Raw genomic sequence first — 17,580 nt, forward strand, 5'->3', positions numbered from 1 at the left:
CACGTCTCCCCACCCTGATTTAAAGTGATGTGAGAGATTTATGTTGTCATTGGCCTCAGGGGTCCCCAGCACCTGGAGAGCACATTCCTCTCTAGCAGGGCTGACCTGTGCAGAGAAGGGTGGGGGAGGTACGGAAGGATCATGTTGTGCATTCTGGGTGCCTCACACCAAGAGTAAACCTGAGAAGCTTCCACTGTTAGGCAGGCACCCGTGTTGTGGGAGCCAGCAGGACATGCTACGGATCTCTGTGTGTTCTTTGGGGCTGATGATAAGCTGGTACTTCCCCGCTCTCCGTGAGGCAAGATGTGGCCATGATTGCTTGGGGGGGTTGGGTAATGAAAGATGAGTAGAAATGACATGTCATTTCTGGCGGGAAGCTTTAAAGGCCAGTGTCCTATATGCTTTTCCTTCCGTGGTGATTGTGCAAACACATCTTGAGGCAGCACATCCTTCAGCCTGGGACCTTGAGTGACTGCGATGATCAGGGTCTTCCTGAAAACCCTCCTGGAACGGGGAACCTGGACTAGAAACAAACTGTTCTTGAGTTCAGCCACTGAGATTTGGGGTGGCGACTGCAGCATAACCTGGCTTCCCTGACACACCTGGGTGGTTGCACTTCGCCTCGCGTCACCATAGAAATACTCAGTAAAGTAGCATAACTGGCTTAAAATCTGATTTCAAGTCACGGAAACCGACTTGAACTATCTGAAACATTCAAAGAAGGCTGTGGCATGGGATACAGGGAGTGTCCTAGCAGCCAAGAGCAGGAATCTAGCTAGGCCTCAGGAAGGCAGCAGGACCAGGCATCTCTAATACTGAAAATTCTGGTATCTGTTCTCTCCCTCTGACTTTGGTAACAGAAGCTCACAATTTCAGCTGGGCACATGGGCACCCAGAATAAAAACTACATTTTCTAGTTACCCTTGTAGCTCAGTGTAGCGATGAGACTAACTTCTAACTAATAGGACGTGAGCAGAAGCGATACTCACTTTTGAGGCTCGATCTTTGGGGAAGAACATGTGCCATATTGCCACTTTCCCTCTTCCCCCCTGGCTGGAATGCTGATGCAATGGCAGGGAGATGGAGCAGCCACTTTGAGCCATAAGATTTTCATCTATACAGGTTGGGAATCAGTGAGTAAGTAGACCGGAAGAGTCTGAGTCTCCTGCATCATTCAGATCCCACACCAAGCCTGGAGTACCTACCTAGTTTGGTCTTGTTTTTATGAGAAACAAGTAGGCTTCCATCTCACTTAAATCACTCTGTTTTTACAGTCTTTTATAGAGCAGCCTAATTTGCATCCTAGGTCATGCACCATGATCTGGAAAGATGTTAGTGCCTCTTTTTGGTCCCCTCTGCAACTTCTGCCTGGTTCTTATTTCTCTGGACCAGGTTTCTCTGCTTTCTAGCCTCTCTCTGGAAAACATGGCTGCCTCTGAGAAGTGTCATGCTCATTTGTGCAACAAACACTTATCGAGCACCTATTCTGTGCTGGGGACTATGATAAACAGATTTCTTTTTTCATGGAGCTTACAGACTAATGGAAACAGAGAACAGAGGTTGAAATTAATGTGAACCAGAGACAGAGAATGATTATCATGGCATTTGAAGAAATAAAAGAACTTTATTAAGGATGAAGTAAAGAGAGGTCATCCTGTCTATAAACCCCTCTGTGTCCATGAGAAAGGAAGACCTTGGAGGCTGTATTAAGGAGTTTGGCCTAACACAGACCATTTCCAGAGTGGATGAGAAGATGCACTGGGGTATGAGAAGACAATGTTGAACTATAATCTATACTTTTATCTCATTATTTTAAAGTCATATGTCTTATTCTTTATAATGTATGTAATTGTCCAGTACAGGAGCATTCAAGCAGCACATATTTATAATTCATACATAAGTAGTCAGGAAATGGAAAAGCTGAGAAAGGGTTTTAAGCAGAGGGTAGCATGATCAACTTGGTCACTTAGGAAGGACACTCAGGCTGCTGTGCTGGAAAATGGGTCGGAGCAAAGCAAGATTACTGGCGGGATGGGAGACAAATCAGAAGATGGTAGCAGGAGAGCAGCCGGGAGATTATAAAGACCTGAACTGGGTGGTGGCTGGGCGGATTGGAGACATATTCTAGAAGGAGAACATTAGGACTTGGTACCTAATGACTATGGGGAAGAGAAACAAACAAAACAGATATGGAGGATTCTGCTCCTAGTATCAGGAGGAAGAATGGGCCCGTTTGCTGCAGCTTTAGGCAAGATAAGGTCTGGAAATTGTCCTTAAATTTGGGGGCAAAGAAGTCAATGGTGAAAATTTAAAAAGAGAGGGTTTCGGTGTTGAGAATGTGGGCCAGAATACAATGTGCTGAGGACTGGATAAAGGTGAGGAAATCGAAACACCGAATTTGAGCAACTTAAGAAATTTAGTCGTGAATGTGATGATAGAGCAGGGGTGATTTGTGCTTTGCTTTTTAGATGGGAAGGACTTTTTTCATTTTGTAAGAAATCTATTCTCTGCCCTTCATTCTCCTCTCAAACTGTTCTCTTCAGACACACACCCATCTTCATCCTCTTCACCACTCTGTCCAATTTCTCTGTTACTTAAGAAAATCTCTTAGTTTTATTCAATAGTCAAAAGCTCATGGTAATAATTGATAACTCCTATAAAAGGAATTGTGGTCATGTGCCTGCAAGAAGGAAAAGGGTAATATTAGATAAGGAAACAAGGCAGACAACCTCTAAAACCTTTGCACATACCCAGAGGTTTCATTCAGACACACCTAAAATGTGTGTCTGCCTCATTCTCTTTTTAAGGTTGGCCATGAAATCATTAAACACCAGTTGTTGTTGTTTTTTTTAATTATCTTAATATCATGGCAGTGTTTTGTGCTCTTTTTCTAGAGTATGTTGGTCCCGTGAAAGGCTTCTGGGGGCCAATCTAGGAAGTAAACTCTATTAACAATCCCCTCCCTAAGGAAAATACCATTTCCAGGTTTTGCTTTATAGAAGCCAACCGGAGGGGTTTGGGTTCTCCCCTTGAGAGGCCTTTGAGTGAACAGAGGGGCCCCGCGCACACAGGGGTGACCACTGAGGGTATGGAATCTTCCTTGGTTTCTCCTGCACAGGGAGTGACCCCGGCGCTGGGGAGAGGCGAGAGAAGGCCACTGCTTCCACCTTTGTTACAGGTGCACCCAGCCTCAGGCCCTTTTTTGCACAGGAAGACGGATGAGAAGACAGACCTACTTGGGAAATCCATGTTAAATCCGGCAGGCCCCTGGAGGCCCAAGCACCCCAACATGGGCAAGTGCTGGCACAGCCCTCGCCCCCCACTCAGAAGTTCTCTTCTCCTGTGACCTCCCTCTGCCCTCAGCCAGGAAACTGGGTTGGGGCTGGGCAGAGGCCCAAAGCCTCCCCCGACTCCCCCCTCCATCAAGAGAAGCCCATAAATAACGTGCTGTGGTCCCCTGCCCCCGCTGCTTTCTCTACCACCCCCTTAGGACCCGGGCCTGCACCCCAGGCTGGCTGCTCTGCCAAAGAAAAAACAACCCAAGCGCGCGAGTGGCGGGCGCTGGCGCGGCCGGGCGCCCCTCCCCTGCCCCCTTCTCCGAGCTCGCCCCCCGCCCCCGCCGCCCCCCGCTCCCGGGGCGCTTGTATAGTTGACACCTGCAGCACGGGCGGCCGCCGGGGCTTCCCGACACAAGGCGCTGGTACCTGAGCCCTTGACTGGTAATGCACCATAAACGGCTCCTTTCAGGCCCTTTCAGAGAGGGAGCGCGGAGGTCACCCCGTCTACAAACCCCTCTGTGTCCGCCGCGTCTCCCGGGCCCCGGGTGCCGGGCCTCCAGCCGCAGAGCACGCCGGCCCGTGGGAATCCCAACACTTGTGCTCGGCTCGGCCGGCGGGGCGGGGGGGGGGGGGGAGACCACCCGGCCCTCCCCCAGCCCGGCCCCCCGCCCGCCCGGGCTCGTTCACAGAGCGCAGCGAGTGGAACGAATGGGTGCCGGCGTCCTCGGACGCCCGCGGAAATCCAATGATAAAGCGGGACGGGCCCGCCCCCGCCCCCGCCCCCGCCGGGGCCGACGCCCACTGCGCCCTGCAAGGTACGACGCAGGTGTCGGGCCCGCGGCTCCCGGCCTGGCGCCCCCTCCCCGCGGGCGGGCGCGGCGCGCAGCAGAAGGCCGGGCGCTCGGGGGCGCGATCCGGCTCGCGCAAGAGCCCCGACGGCCGGGGCGGGCGGGGGGCCGGGGGGAGGCCCTACCTGGGGCGCGGGCGGCCGGGGAAGGCGACCGGGCGGGAGCGCTCAGCCGCTGCGTGTATTCCGGGCCACGCTCGCCGTCTCCCAAGCCCGCTCGGCGCCCTGGAGCTTAGCGCGCCCGGCGCCGAGCCGCAGAGGCGGATAAAAGGAGCGAGCGTCTCCAGCGTTTCCCCGAAGCGCTGTCGCGGTGTCCCCGCGAGACAGCGGAGGGGGCGGGCCACGCGTAACGGGGAGCGCACCCGCGCGCAAAGCGGCCGCGGCCACCGCCCTTTGCCGGCTGAGCTTCCGTCTCCCCGGCTGGGCCGTCCTGGCTCTGGGGACAGAGAGGCGGGACGGGGACGCGGCGCCGAGGGCGGGCCCGGCCCGGGGGCCGCGGGAGCCGGCGGCCGAGGCACCCTGGCTGGCCGGGCTGGGGGGCCGGCGGGCGTCGGCGGGATCGCGGCGGCGCGGGAGGCAGCGCGCGCCCGGGGGCCGGTGCTCTGGCGCCGCGCGCCCCCTCCCGGGGCCGCCGGGAACCGGGGTTACCTGGGGAGCCGGGCTTTGTCGGCCACGCTGGCTCTCTGCGGCCCCAGAACGAATTAAACGCCCCTTTTGGCCGAGGGAAGCCTCGCGCCGGCCGGGGTGGGGGCGTGCGGGGGCGGCATGTGGGCACCGGCATAATCAGCCCCATTCTTGCGCTTCCACAAAACCCGCGGCGCAGCGAGAAGTGAACAGCGGCCGCCTGAATGGAGGTTTCAAAAGGCGACACCTGCAAGCGCGGCCGGTTGTGAATTGAATGGAGTCAGCGCGGCGCCCGCTCGTACCTGAGCCGCGAGCTATTAGTGTCAGGCGCTCCCGGCCGCAGGGCGGGGAAGCGCGCGGCCCGGCCGCCCGCACTGAATGCGACAAGCTGCCGCGCGGCCGCTCCATGGGAATGTCGCCACTTGTGCCGCTCGCGGTCGGGAGGGGGTGCGCTGCCCTTTCAGAGACAGACACAATTAGGCAAAATGCTCAATGAACATTATAAATGATGTGCGATCGCTCTGCAGATTGCCTGGCAAATCAAATTATATGGTCGCTCGCGGGCTATTTCCATGTGCTTTTAAAACTTAAACAGGTATTCGCCGATTTAGAGAAAAAAAAAAAAAAAAAGAGCCGACTCAGGGATTCCGGAAAATACAACTGAAAGACTCGGTGTTGAATATTCACACGTCCCCTTTGTTAGCGATTGACTTCACAATGGGCTTGGGGAGGGGGTGCGCTTGGACGAGACACATTTTTTACTGTCTTACATACTGCGGAGGAAGGCACCAGAAGTTTGCATTTATTACGATTCACAATTACAGTGGGACCCTCTTTTTTTTTCTTTTAAGACTAAAATTCTTCTCCTAATGAATGACTTGAAAGCTACTGTCATTCTAATCAGATGGAAGAAACATTCTAATCAGATGGAAGCTGGCCCGGGCGCGCTTGGGGAGGGAGGCGGCGGGGGGATAGACCCGTGCTGCTCCCTGGCACCGAGTGCTAACCCGGGAGGGAGCTGGCTGAGGGAAACCGTTGCTCCACGCCGCGCACAGCCCAGGCTCCGGGCCTCTCCCCAGCGCTCCGGCGCCCCGGCGGCCCGGCGGCCTCCCTGCCTCCCGCTGCGCTCCAGGCCGAGCAGCGCGCGGGGCAGGGAGAGCGAGCGGCGCCGCCCGGGGCGGCTCGGGCAGGGAGGGCCCCGGGCGCCGGTTCCCGGGCGCCCTCGCTCCGTCCCAGTTTGGCCCTGAGCTCTGCGGCTGGCGACTCGTGGAGGAGCACGGGCAGCTGGAGGCGCCCAGATTGCGCGGACCCCCGCCGAGGCCAGGAGTCGCGCCGCAGGCAAGGGGCTGTCAACCAGGAAGGGCAGAGTCGATTTTAGCTTCTGAAAAAGGAAGCATGGAAGCGGCAGCAATCCGCTGCCTCACGTCCCTGCCGACCTCCATCTCATTTTCGATTTTCTACTCTTTTGGTTTTCAGATAATTGGGCCGGAGGGAGGGGTACAGAATTGGGGCTCCTGGAGACAGTTGGCAACTATATGTATGTTGCTGATGAAAGACCAGCAGAAAGGAAGACGAAATCTGGCTTTTTGGTTCGTCTTTGTCACAGACTCACTGTGTTACCTTGGGCAAGTAGCTTAACGTCTCCGGCTCAATTTCCCCATCCATTAAATGGGGATAACGTTGCCAATTGTCCCATTTTTCTCCCTCACATTTTATTTACTTTAGTTGGAAACGGCTGTTTGGTAGGTTGTTATTGTTTGTTAGTTAGCCTTACCGGCAAGACTTATACACAAAGCCAAGGGATAAAAGCTCTTAGAAAAACAGATCTCAGAAAACCAGAATCTTGAGCATTTGTGGTCCTTTCCCACCTTCTGTCTCCGTCTGTGCACGGATGTCACTTTTTTTTGGAACCAGAGGCAAGAAATGCTCTGCCTGTTTCTCAGTGCTAAGAGGTGCAGGGAGTGATGAGAGCAGAACTCGACCAACATAGAGACCATCTGGCAACAGTGTGTGTGTGTGTGTGTGTGTGTGTGTGTGTGTGTGTGTGTGTATGCGCGCGTGCGCGTGCCCATGTTCAGAAGGACGCAGATCTCCAGTGAATTTTCATCTCCTGTCGTCAGAAACTTTTCCTGCTAGTACCAATGGCTACTCCATGAAGAACAATTTATGAAGCTTTTAAGAATAAGGAAGGCGAGTTTAGTTGACAAAGAATATTTCTTTTTTGCAGTTCTGGGCGTGAGTCCCCGAGTGAGGAGGAGGAGAGCCCACAAGAGCCAGGTGCGCTGGCCTTGGTGCTGAAGGTAAAGGCCCCCGCCTTTGGAGGCGACATCTCTCAAGTCGGTCCCAAAAGAAATTCGACCACATTCTCTCCATACCTCCTTCCCTTCCCCGAGGGTGTGCTTGTTTTGCGTGTCTGGATGTGTGTAAAATGGGAATAACCTGAAAGCCACTAGCACTAGAACATAAAAACGCCCACGAAATTTTAGTTGAGTGAATACTTGGATATCTTTCTCTTAATCCCTTCTGTAGCCTACCTATTAAATTGAGTGTGAGAAAATTTTACTAAATAATGGCCTTAGAATGTCTTAAAACTACATGATTTTTCCCCCCAGGTTTCTTTCCATCGTTTGATTTAAACATTATTGTGGGCAGGTTTGGACAGAGAGCAAAATTTATCAAAGCCAAGAGCTATTCACCCATTCTACTCCCTTGATAGTATCAGGTTCTGTGCTATCTCTGGGATCATAAAAAGATGATTCCACCTCAGAAAAAGAAACGATGGCTGAGACAGAGTGATCTTAGAAAGGTGCATCTGCGAAGGCAAAAGAAACAAAAGCAAAAATGAACTATTGGGACTTCATCAAGATAAGAAGCTTTTGCACAGCAAAGGATACAGTCAACAAAACTCAAAGACAACCTACAGAATGGGAGAATATATTTGCAAATGACATATCAGATAAAGGGCTAGTTTCCAAGATCTATAAAGAACTTATTAAACTCAACAGCAAAGAAACAAACAATCCAATCATGAAATGGGCAAAAGACATGAACAGAAATCTCACAGAGGAAGACATAGACATGGCCAACATGCATATGAGAAAATGCTCTGCATCACTTGCCATCAGGGAAATACAAATGAAAACGACAATGAGATACCACCTCACACCAGTCAGAATGGGGAAAATTAACAAGGCAGGAAACAACAAATGTTGGAGAGGATGCGGAGAAAAGGGAACCCTCTTACACTGTTGGTGGGAATGTGAACTGGTGCAGCCACTCTGGAAAACTGTGTGGAGGTTCCTCAAACAGTTAAAAATAGACCTGCCCTACGACCCAGCAATTGCACTGTTGGGGATTTACCCCAAAGATACAAATGCAATGAAACGCCGGGACACCTGCACCCCGATGTTTCTAGCAGCAATGGCCACGATAGCCAAACTGTGGAAGGAGCCTCGGTGTCCAACGAAAGATGAATGGATAAAGAAGATGTGGTTTATATATACAATGGAATATTACTCAGCTATTAGAAATGACAAATACCCACCATTTGCTTCAACGTGGATGGAACTGGAGGGTATTATGCTGAGTGAAGTAAGTCAGTCGGAGAAGGACAAACATTATATGTTCTCATTCATTTGGGGAATATAAATAATAGTGAAAGGGAAAATAAGGGAAGGGAGAAGAAATGTGTGGGAAATATCAGAAAGGGAGACAGAACATAAAGACTGCTAACTCTGGGAAACGAACTAGGGGTGGTAGAAGGGGAGGAGGGCGGGGGGTGGGAGTGAATGGGTGACGGGCACTGGGTGTTATTCTGTATGTTAGTAAATTGAACACCAATAAAAAAATAAATTAAAAAAAAAGGTGCATCTGGTTTTAATTAATTCTGTTCTGAGGTCTCTGAGGAAAGTCAGTTGGTGCTGGGTTAAATGGACGAAGAAGGCTTCATGCATGTCATTTGTGGGGAACATTTATCTTGGGCTAAAACATGGCCAAAAGACCACGGATTAATATTTCTGTTCACTTTTCTGTCACAACATCCTATTTAATAGTTAAAAATCCATTTCTAAAAAACAAAAAAAAAACAAAAAAAAAAACAAAAAAAATCCATTTCTACGCCCTGCTTGCTGAAAATAGAAGTCAAGAAACATGTGCAAAGATGTACACTTTGACAAGTTAAGAAAACAACATGAATATTTGCATTAAAAGTAGAATAAGATATACTGGGACTAAGTTCTGTATACTTGCAAAAAGATTGTCTAAAATTTTGGCTCTAAACTTCCCAAAAGTTAGTGTGAAGAGGAAACACAATAAATGTCATGATTCACAGTGTGTAAAATACAAATAAACTGCTTTCTCACAGAAAAAGCACCTATTTATGGTAGTGACACCTGAGAGAAATTTCTTCCATGTGTCCCCATAAAATGATGTCCTCAACAATAACCCTAAAGTAAATGCATTTGAGTTATGTGGGCTGGCTCCTATTTCTGTTACTCAGTATAGCCTTACAATATTTCCTTTGTCTGAGGAAGAATAAAATCGCTGAGTAAAGGGGGCACCTGGGTGGCTTAGTGGTTGAGCGTCTGCCTTTGGCTCAGGTCATGATCCTGGGGTCCTGGAGTGGAGTCTGGCATCAGGCTCCCCGCAGGGAAACTGCTTCTCCTTCTGTGTATGTCTCTGCCTCTCTCTGTGTGTCTCTCATGAATAAATTAATAAAATCTTTTTTAAAAAACCTGCTGAGAAAAGGATCTGGTAAATGCCATGCTTACCCACTCTCAGTGTGATGTTGGAATCTGAGTGTTGAGGGCAAGCATCCTGGGAGTCCTTACACTACAGTTGTTGCAGGTTCTTGAAGATTTGCAAAACTACTCTGGGTACTCAGCCTGGTACCTAAGGTATAGTCAATGACAGGGCTGCCTCTCCTTTGTCACTTGTGCTGAGGCCATCAAAGCTACCTCTGGGCCAGTGCTCCTGGTTTAGTATCCATAAAAATCATATGTTTCAATGTCACATTCCTAGGATCCAGAGATTTTTTTTTTCTTTATTTTATGATAGTCACACAGAGAGAGAGAGAGAGAGGCAGAGACACAGGCAGAGGGAGAAGCAGGCCCCATGCACCGGGAGCCCGACGTGGGATTCGATCCCGGGTCTCCAGGATCGCGCCCTGGGCCAAAGGCAGGCGCCAAACCGCTGCACCACCCAGGGATCCCAGGATCCAGAGATTTTGATGCAGTATTTTTTCAGACCCACTGAAAAAAATATATGTATAGTACAAATATGTATACTGAAATTCATATATTTACAGTCACCCCAGGTATGCAGTGAGATCACCAAAATTGTTTTCCTTTCTTCTTGAATTGAGCTAAACAGAGCTTGACTGTATGATTGAGTCCTGACCAATAGAATGTGAAGCAAAAGTGATATAGATGACTTCTAGCATTGGTCCCTAAAACCACTCTTGAATTCTCAACATTCATTCTTTCTCCTCTCATTATCTGTCAGCTGGATACAACTAATGTAGCAGAAGACTCTGAGACCCTAGATGATAGTAGAGACATTAGGTGGAGAGAATCTGTGCCCCTGGATGGGAAGACCACCTTTTACAGCCCATTAATGAACTACGAAATGAGCAATAACTGCAATCTTATGCTGGTAAGCTACTGAGACTTTGGGACTGTTTATTACAGCATCTAGCTTTACTCACCCTAATATACAGGTGATTCTAAAATGGTCCAATAACCACATTTGGAGAGACACTACCCTATGCAAAACTATGACAAAGCAAATGATTCAGCCTTCTGGTGACAATTCCTTGGCTTACAAGAATGACTCAACTGGTAAGACTTTCAGGTCTTCCTGGAGGAAGGGCCTTCTTATTACAGGACCCCTTTGGGGGAAGGACCTCTCTAATTACATCCTGTAAATGTTGCCACCTCATAAATTATACTTGGAAGTTAAGGTTTTTGTGGGTTCTTTTCCTGAAAATGTCCCTTCTCTTTCTCTCTTGATCTTGTCACCATTTGGGAGGTTGTGAGAAGTGGGTCTCAGGAAAAAAAGGAAGGAAGAGCACTCATGTCTGTAGACAGTTTACTATGTGGTGGACACTATACTTAATACTTTGCATGCATTATCTTATTTATGCTCACATATATTCCTCCAAAATAGGCATCAGTATTCTCATTTCACAATGAAGACTCTAAAAACTTTGTCAGAATTCTTGCTGTAAGCATTTAGAGACTGACTGGTGAGCTTATAGCACTGCTTCTCTAAAGGATCCTACTAGGTGACCTAAGTACACCTGAACTATGCATCTCTGTGGAAAGAGAGAGAAAGGAATGTGAGCTCAATTTTCATGGTACCGCTGGAACTGAAGTGCAGTTTGGAGAGAGCAGTAGACCTGTTGATCTAGTTCTGGGAGGAGTTATTCTAAATGAACTTAGGATGAGCCTGTTTGGACTTGATAAATTCCTTGAACTCTGGCTCTGGAAAAGGGACATGCTTCACATCTTAGAAAGGTACTACTTTTGGCTCCAGAAACTCCATTTCTAGGGATCAATTCTCAGGAAATAATTTGAAATATGTAAAAGACTATACACAGAAAATTCTATCATGACACTATTGATAAGTAGAAAGAAGAGGAAGCCACCTAAATGCTGTTCAAGTTGATATGTCATTTAATAATGCATCATTAAATAAATACATCATCATTAAATAATCATTTAGAAGGTTTGCAATTATTTTTATCTTTTTATTTTTATTTATTTATGATAGTCACACACACACACACACAGAGAGAGAGAGAGAGAGAGAGAGAGGCAGAGACACAGGCAGAGGGAGAAGCAGGCTCCATGCACCAGGAGCCCAACGTGGGATTCGATCCTGGGTCTCCAGGATCACGCCCTGGGTCAAAGGCAGGCGCTAAACCGTTGCGCCACCCAGGGATCCCTGCAATTACTTTTAAAATAGAGGTGCCTGGGTGGCTCAGTTGGTTAAGTATCTGCTTTTGGCTCAAGTCATGATCCTGGGGTTCTGAGATAGAACCCCTCATTGGGTTCCCTGCTCAGAGGGAAGTCTGCTTCTACCTCTCCCTCTGCCTCTCACCCTCTGCCCTTCACCCCTGTTCATTCTCTTCCTCACTCTCTCTCTCTCAAATAAATAAATGAAATCTTTAGAAAATGCTTAGAGGCAATGTTAAATGAAAAACATTAAAATATAGATTTGAAGCAGTATGACCATCTACAAGGAGAAATACAAACATTAAAAAGTAGTCATAGAAAAAAGATTGAACATGAAATGGGCAAAAGACATGAACAGAAATCTCACAGAGGAAGACATAGACATGGCCAACATGCACATGAGAAAATGCTCTGCATCACTTGCCATCAGGGAAATACAAATCAAAACCATAATGAGATACCACCTCACACCAGTCAGAATGGGGAAAATTAACAAGGCAGGAAACCACAAAGGTTCGAGAGGATGTGGAGAAAAGGGAACCCTCTTGCACTGTTGGTGGGAATGTGAACTGGTGCAGCCACTCTGGGAAACTATGTGGAGGTTCCTCAAAGAGTTTAACATAGATCTGCCCTACGACCCAGCAATTGCACTGCTGGGGATTTACCCCAAAGATGCAGATGCAGTGAAACGCCGGGACACCTGCACCCCGATGTTTCTAGCAGCAATGTCCACAATAGCCAAACTGTGGAAGGAGCCTCGGTGTCCATCGAAAGATGAATGGATAAAGAAGATGTGGTTTATGTATACAATGGAATATTCCTCAGCCATTAGAAACGACAAATACCCACCATTTGCTTTGACATGGATGGAACTGGAGGGTATTATGCTGAGTGAAGTAAGTCAATCAGAGAAGGACAAACATCATATGGTCTCATTCATTTGGGGAATATAAAAAATAGTGAAAGGGAATAAAGGGGAAAGTGGAAAAAAATGAGTGGGAAATATCAGAAAGGGAGACAGAACATGAGAGACTCCTAACTCTGGGAAACGAACTAGGGGTGGTGGAAGGGGAGATGGGTGGGGGGTGGGGGTGACTGGGTGACAGGCACTGAGGGGGACACTTGATGGGATGAGCACTGGGTGTTATGCTATATGTTGGCAAATTGAATTAAAAAAAAAAAGATTGGAAAGAAATATACCAAAGGTTAATAGTATTTCTCTTTGGGAGAAAGAATTAGAAGTGATTTTTCCCACTTTTCTGATTGTTTTCAAATGGCCTTTTTTTGCTCACAAATGTGTTTTATAATGGGAAATAATAAAACAAGAAAATTTCAGAGTAATGCATTTTTATTTTTTATTTTTTTAAAGATTTTATTTATTTATTCATGGAAGACACAGAGAGAGAGAGAGGCAGAGACACAAGCAAGCTCCCTGCAAGGGGCCTGACGTGGGACTTGATCCTGGGTCTCCAGGATCACATCCTGGGCTGAAGGCGGCACTAACCACGGAGCCATCCAGGCTGCCCAGATGTAATGCATTTTTAAAGGAAATAGTTTAGAATAAGATTTTTAACCTTTCTTTTTAAAAGTGTGAAATAAAGCAGACAGACAGAAAAATGTATTTATTCAAAGATTTACTACCGACCAAGGTGAAGAAGTAGAATGTGGCCAGTGCCCCAGAAGTCCCTCTCATGTCTCCTCTTGATCACCATCTCCAGGAGTAATAATCAGGGTAACTTTTTCATCCTTTTCTTTAGAATTCTGTCTCTTAGGCTTGAATTCTTAAACACTATGATTTCTTTTTTTAAGATTTTGTTTATTTATTCATGAGAGACACGCAGAGAGAGGCAGAGACACGGGCAGAGGGAGAAGAAGGCTCCATGCAGGGAGCCTGATGCGGGACTCGATCTCCAGACCCCGGGATCACAACCTGAGCCAAAGGCAGACGCTCAACCACTGAGCCACCAGGTGCCCCAAATGCTATGACTTCATCTGCTTTTTGAACATTGTATAAAAAGAATCATAGAACATTACTGTGTATCTGCTTTTTTTAATTCAACATTATAAATAGAAATACATCCATGTGGTGGCATGCAGCAACATTCATGCACTGCTATATAGTATTGCATCATATGAACACCCTGCTTTTTATGTATCATTATCCCATAGATGTTTCCAGTTTGGGCCATTATGAATAATGCTGCTATGAGCATTATTAGTGCACATGTGCAGACATTTCTTTGAGTATAAACCTAGACAAGGAATTTCTGGGTGACAGGGCATGCATATCTTTTAACTTCAGTAGATAGTTAATGCCAAACTGTTTTCAGCAGTGGCTCTAATAGTTTACACTCCCATAAACCGGAAGTACATGCTTTAACTAGTTTTGGAATGGGAGTATATGGCCCAAAAAGGAGATTGTAGGGGATTTATTTTCAGCCCCTTTGTTTCCCCAGGGATGGACTGCGGAAAGCTTCAGTATGAGGTTATGGAGTCCCCAAGGCCCACAATAGATGTCACCATTGCTGTGCACTTGATAGATCAGAATCTAAGCTGACTTTGAAGTGAATCTACCAATACAGTGAAAAACCCCGGGAACTTAGAGGTACTCAGAAACAACAATTGCATGAACAGAGTTAGATACTAAGGAGTAAATGGATCACACAAATGAAATATTTTCAGTAGTTCTCAATCTGAGGCCTTTAGGAAGGCAGAGAGGTGGTAATGGGGCTTTTCCAAGTATTTTAAATATTAAATATTAAATAAAAACTCAGACAGTCAAACATTTACTGAATATTGGACTTCTAAAGCTTCTTGGCTTTGTTTTTTTCCTGGAATTCTATGAATCATTGTGAGAGCTCTGGCCATTTCAGGCTAATCACAAGCTTTGGTTGGAAGTTATAGGTATCTCTGATGAATAAAAATAGAAAAGAATAACAACTTCAATGCTGGGGCTCAAAGGATCCATGGTGATGATGAGGTTGGAAGATACTGAAGGGTTTCTGAGGAAGAACTTGGGTGCTCTTGGCAACCCCTGAGCACGCCCACAACTGCCCGCTCAAAGGACTCCTTAGTCACTCTACTTCTTGAGGCAGGCTCTCACTGGAGTTCCCAAGTGTGAAACACTTTTACCCATATTTGTGGGCCATAGGGACTTAGTATTCAACTAGCCTGTGATACCAGGATGAAAGTACAAATCGTGGGGACACCTGGGTGGCTCAGTGGTTGAGCATCTGTCTTTGGCTCAGGTCATGATTTCGGGGTCCTGGGATCAAGTCCCTTATCAGGTTCCCCAGGGAGCCTGCTTCTCCCCCTGCCAGTGTCTCTGCCTCTCTCTCTGTGTGTCTCAAATAAATAAATAAATAAATAAATAAATAAATAAATAAATAAAATCTTTTTAAAAATAATGAATCATGGAGATGATGTGCCACTTCTGTAAGAAATACACCTTGGAAAGCAGAATGGGTGTCACCAGATGAGCAGAAAGGCCTCATATTCATGTTCTATGGTTGCCATGGCAAATTACCTCAAACTTGGTGGCTTAAAGCCATACAAATTTTTTGTCTTTCTGTCTATAGGTTGAAAGTCTAACACAGGTCTCACGGGACTAATTTCGAGGTGCCAGCAGGGCTGTGTTCCTTTCTAGAAGCTCTGGGGAGATTCTCTCTCCTTGCCTTGTCCAGCTTTTGGAGGCTGCCCACATTCCTTGGCTTGCTGCCCTCCTTCCTCCGACTGCAAAGCCACGACCCTGCATCTCTCTGACCACTTTTTACTGTAGCCTCCTTCTGCCTCTCTTCTTCTGCCTCCCTGTTCCGCTTTTAAGAACCACGTGATCACTTAGAGCCCACCAACATCATGCTGGATACTCTATTTTGCGATCACATGATTGGCAAGCCCGATTCCACCTGCACCCTAATTCCCCCTTTGCTGTGGAACCTCGCACAGTCACATTTTCCAGGGGCTGAGTGCGGGCCCATGATTCAGCCTTCCTCAGAGCCTTGGAGACAGAATGGTGGATGAGTGTGCCGTGGGGCGGCAGAGGGGCCCTGAGTGGAAGTGGCGAAGTATACAAACGGCTGTCCCTGCTTCCTCCTGGTGAGGCAGAGTGCCGGGGGAGGTGAGCAGACTCTGTGTATCTGTAGATGAAGTGACGGCACATTGCAATCCTGGAAATGACATCCTGGGGTTTACTGAGGTACCCTGCCAACTTTCTGGCTATTTTCAGGCCACCGCTTGACTTGTTGCTGAGACACCTGCTATGCTGAGTGGTGAGAGGGTTTAACCCTCTTCCCTTGCATCCCCGGAGACCTATTGCTGGAAGGTTGCCCCGAGGGGGAGAGGGACTGGAAATGCCAGATGGAGGGACAAAAATCCTAGAAATCAACAGGGTCATAGCAGCTAACAATGAAGCCTCTAGGTGTCAGCTATCAGGCATAAGAACTTAGCATGCATCATCTTCATCTTCGCACAAGTAGCTATGCTCCGTTACTACACCTGTTTGGAGCTGAGAAGAAGAGCCATGTAGCCGACGTCTCTGGCTATGACAATCCTGCGCTCATGACCAAGCAGGGGCGGCCAGGAAAAAGAGTGGAGAACATCCAGTTTTTCTCTCATGAATCCCTGTCATTCTGAAGGAGGCTGCTCTTTGGTTGTGCTTTCTCAGCTTTGGCTAAGCGACACGGCGCACACTTGGCTGTCTGCACCTTCTCTCTGCTGGCCTGGCGAAGGGAAGCAAGAAGTCGTTACATTTCTAGCTGAGCAGATTGAAAATGCCAGTTCCCAGGATCGGATGGCAGACTTGCCCTTGGTGCCACCTGGCCCCTTTGAGGCTGCAGCAATGCTGAGGGGGGCGGGGGTTGGCCAAGGGATTTAGGTCTCCTTTGTCCCCAGACTCTCTTGTTTGGGTGGGGCTGCATCTGTTGTGGGGGATGGCTGTCCTGTAATGAGGCCTATGGCGTGGCCCTCTCTGCTCCCTGGCCTCATTGGCACGGGACCAGTGAGGGCTTACATGGGGCTGAGCCTCCCGCCCTCCTTATGGAGAAGGCTGGTCAGACTGATGAGACTGGGTGTCCAGATTGTCATTCTGACTCTGCTTTATTTACCTCTGTGGTTCTTGGTGGTCTCTCCTCTGGAACTCCCACACAACAAAGGTAAGGTGCCTGGCTGCCACCCACCCTGGTATCTGAGTTTCTTCTGTTTCATGTTTCAAATGATCTCCTGTGTGTTATTGCTATCTTCCAAGGAAGTTTCTAGAAGGCAAATCCCATTCTTAGTTTCTCTATCTCTTCTTCCATTCGCACCAGTGCCAAGACAGAAGAGGCACATAAATAACTGCTGGTTTATTTATCTTTTGGCTGGATTATAGCAGAAAGTAAGCTATTTAAATGGATTTCTGACATATGTGAACCTCTGGTAGAAATAATAGAAAGATCAGTAACGTCTGAGCAACACATATAAAATAAAATGTTGCTTTATTGAAAAATGATTTTCCATTACCTACAACTTACCCTCTAAAACCAAGATTCATGTCAGAAAATTCTTCTTGCTATTGTGTCAGTAAATCTTTTATATCTTGAAAATGTGATATGTTTTCACCTTCATGAAAATGGGGACTATGTAAGTAATTTTGTTTTCTTTCTGCCAGAGAGTTCAAAGGTACATTGGAAACCTAGTCAGAACGATGAAATGTCCTTAATGTGGCTCAAACTTTCTGTTCTGTCTTCAGATTATTGGGAGAGGGGGTTGCAGGGTGGGAGTGCAAATGGAGAAAAGTCAAGCTGACATTTTGGGAAGAATAGATAACAAGAGACTGACTTTATTTACCGATAAGAAAGCATAACTGGGAGATTTTTAAAAAAAGATTTTATTTGTTTAT

The sequence above is a fragment of the Canis lupus genome, chromosome 2 (genome assembly GCF_003254725.2).
Source record: "Canis lupus dingo isolate Sandy chromosome 2, ASM325472v2, whole genome shotgun sequence".
NCBI lineage: Eukaryota > Metazoa > Chordata > Mammalia > Carnivora > Canidae > Canis > Canis lupus.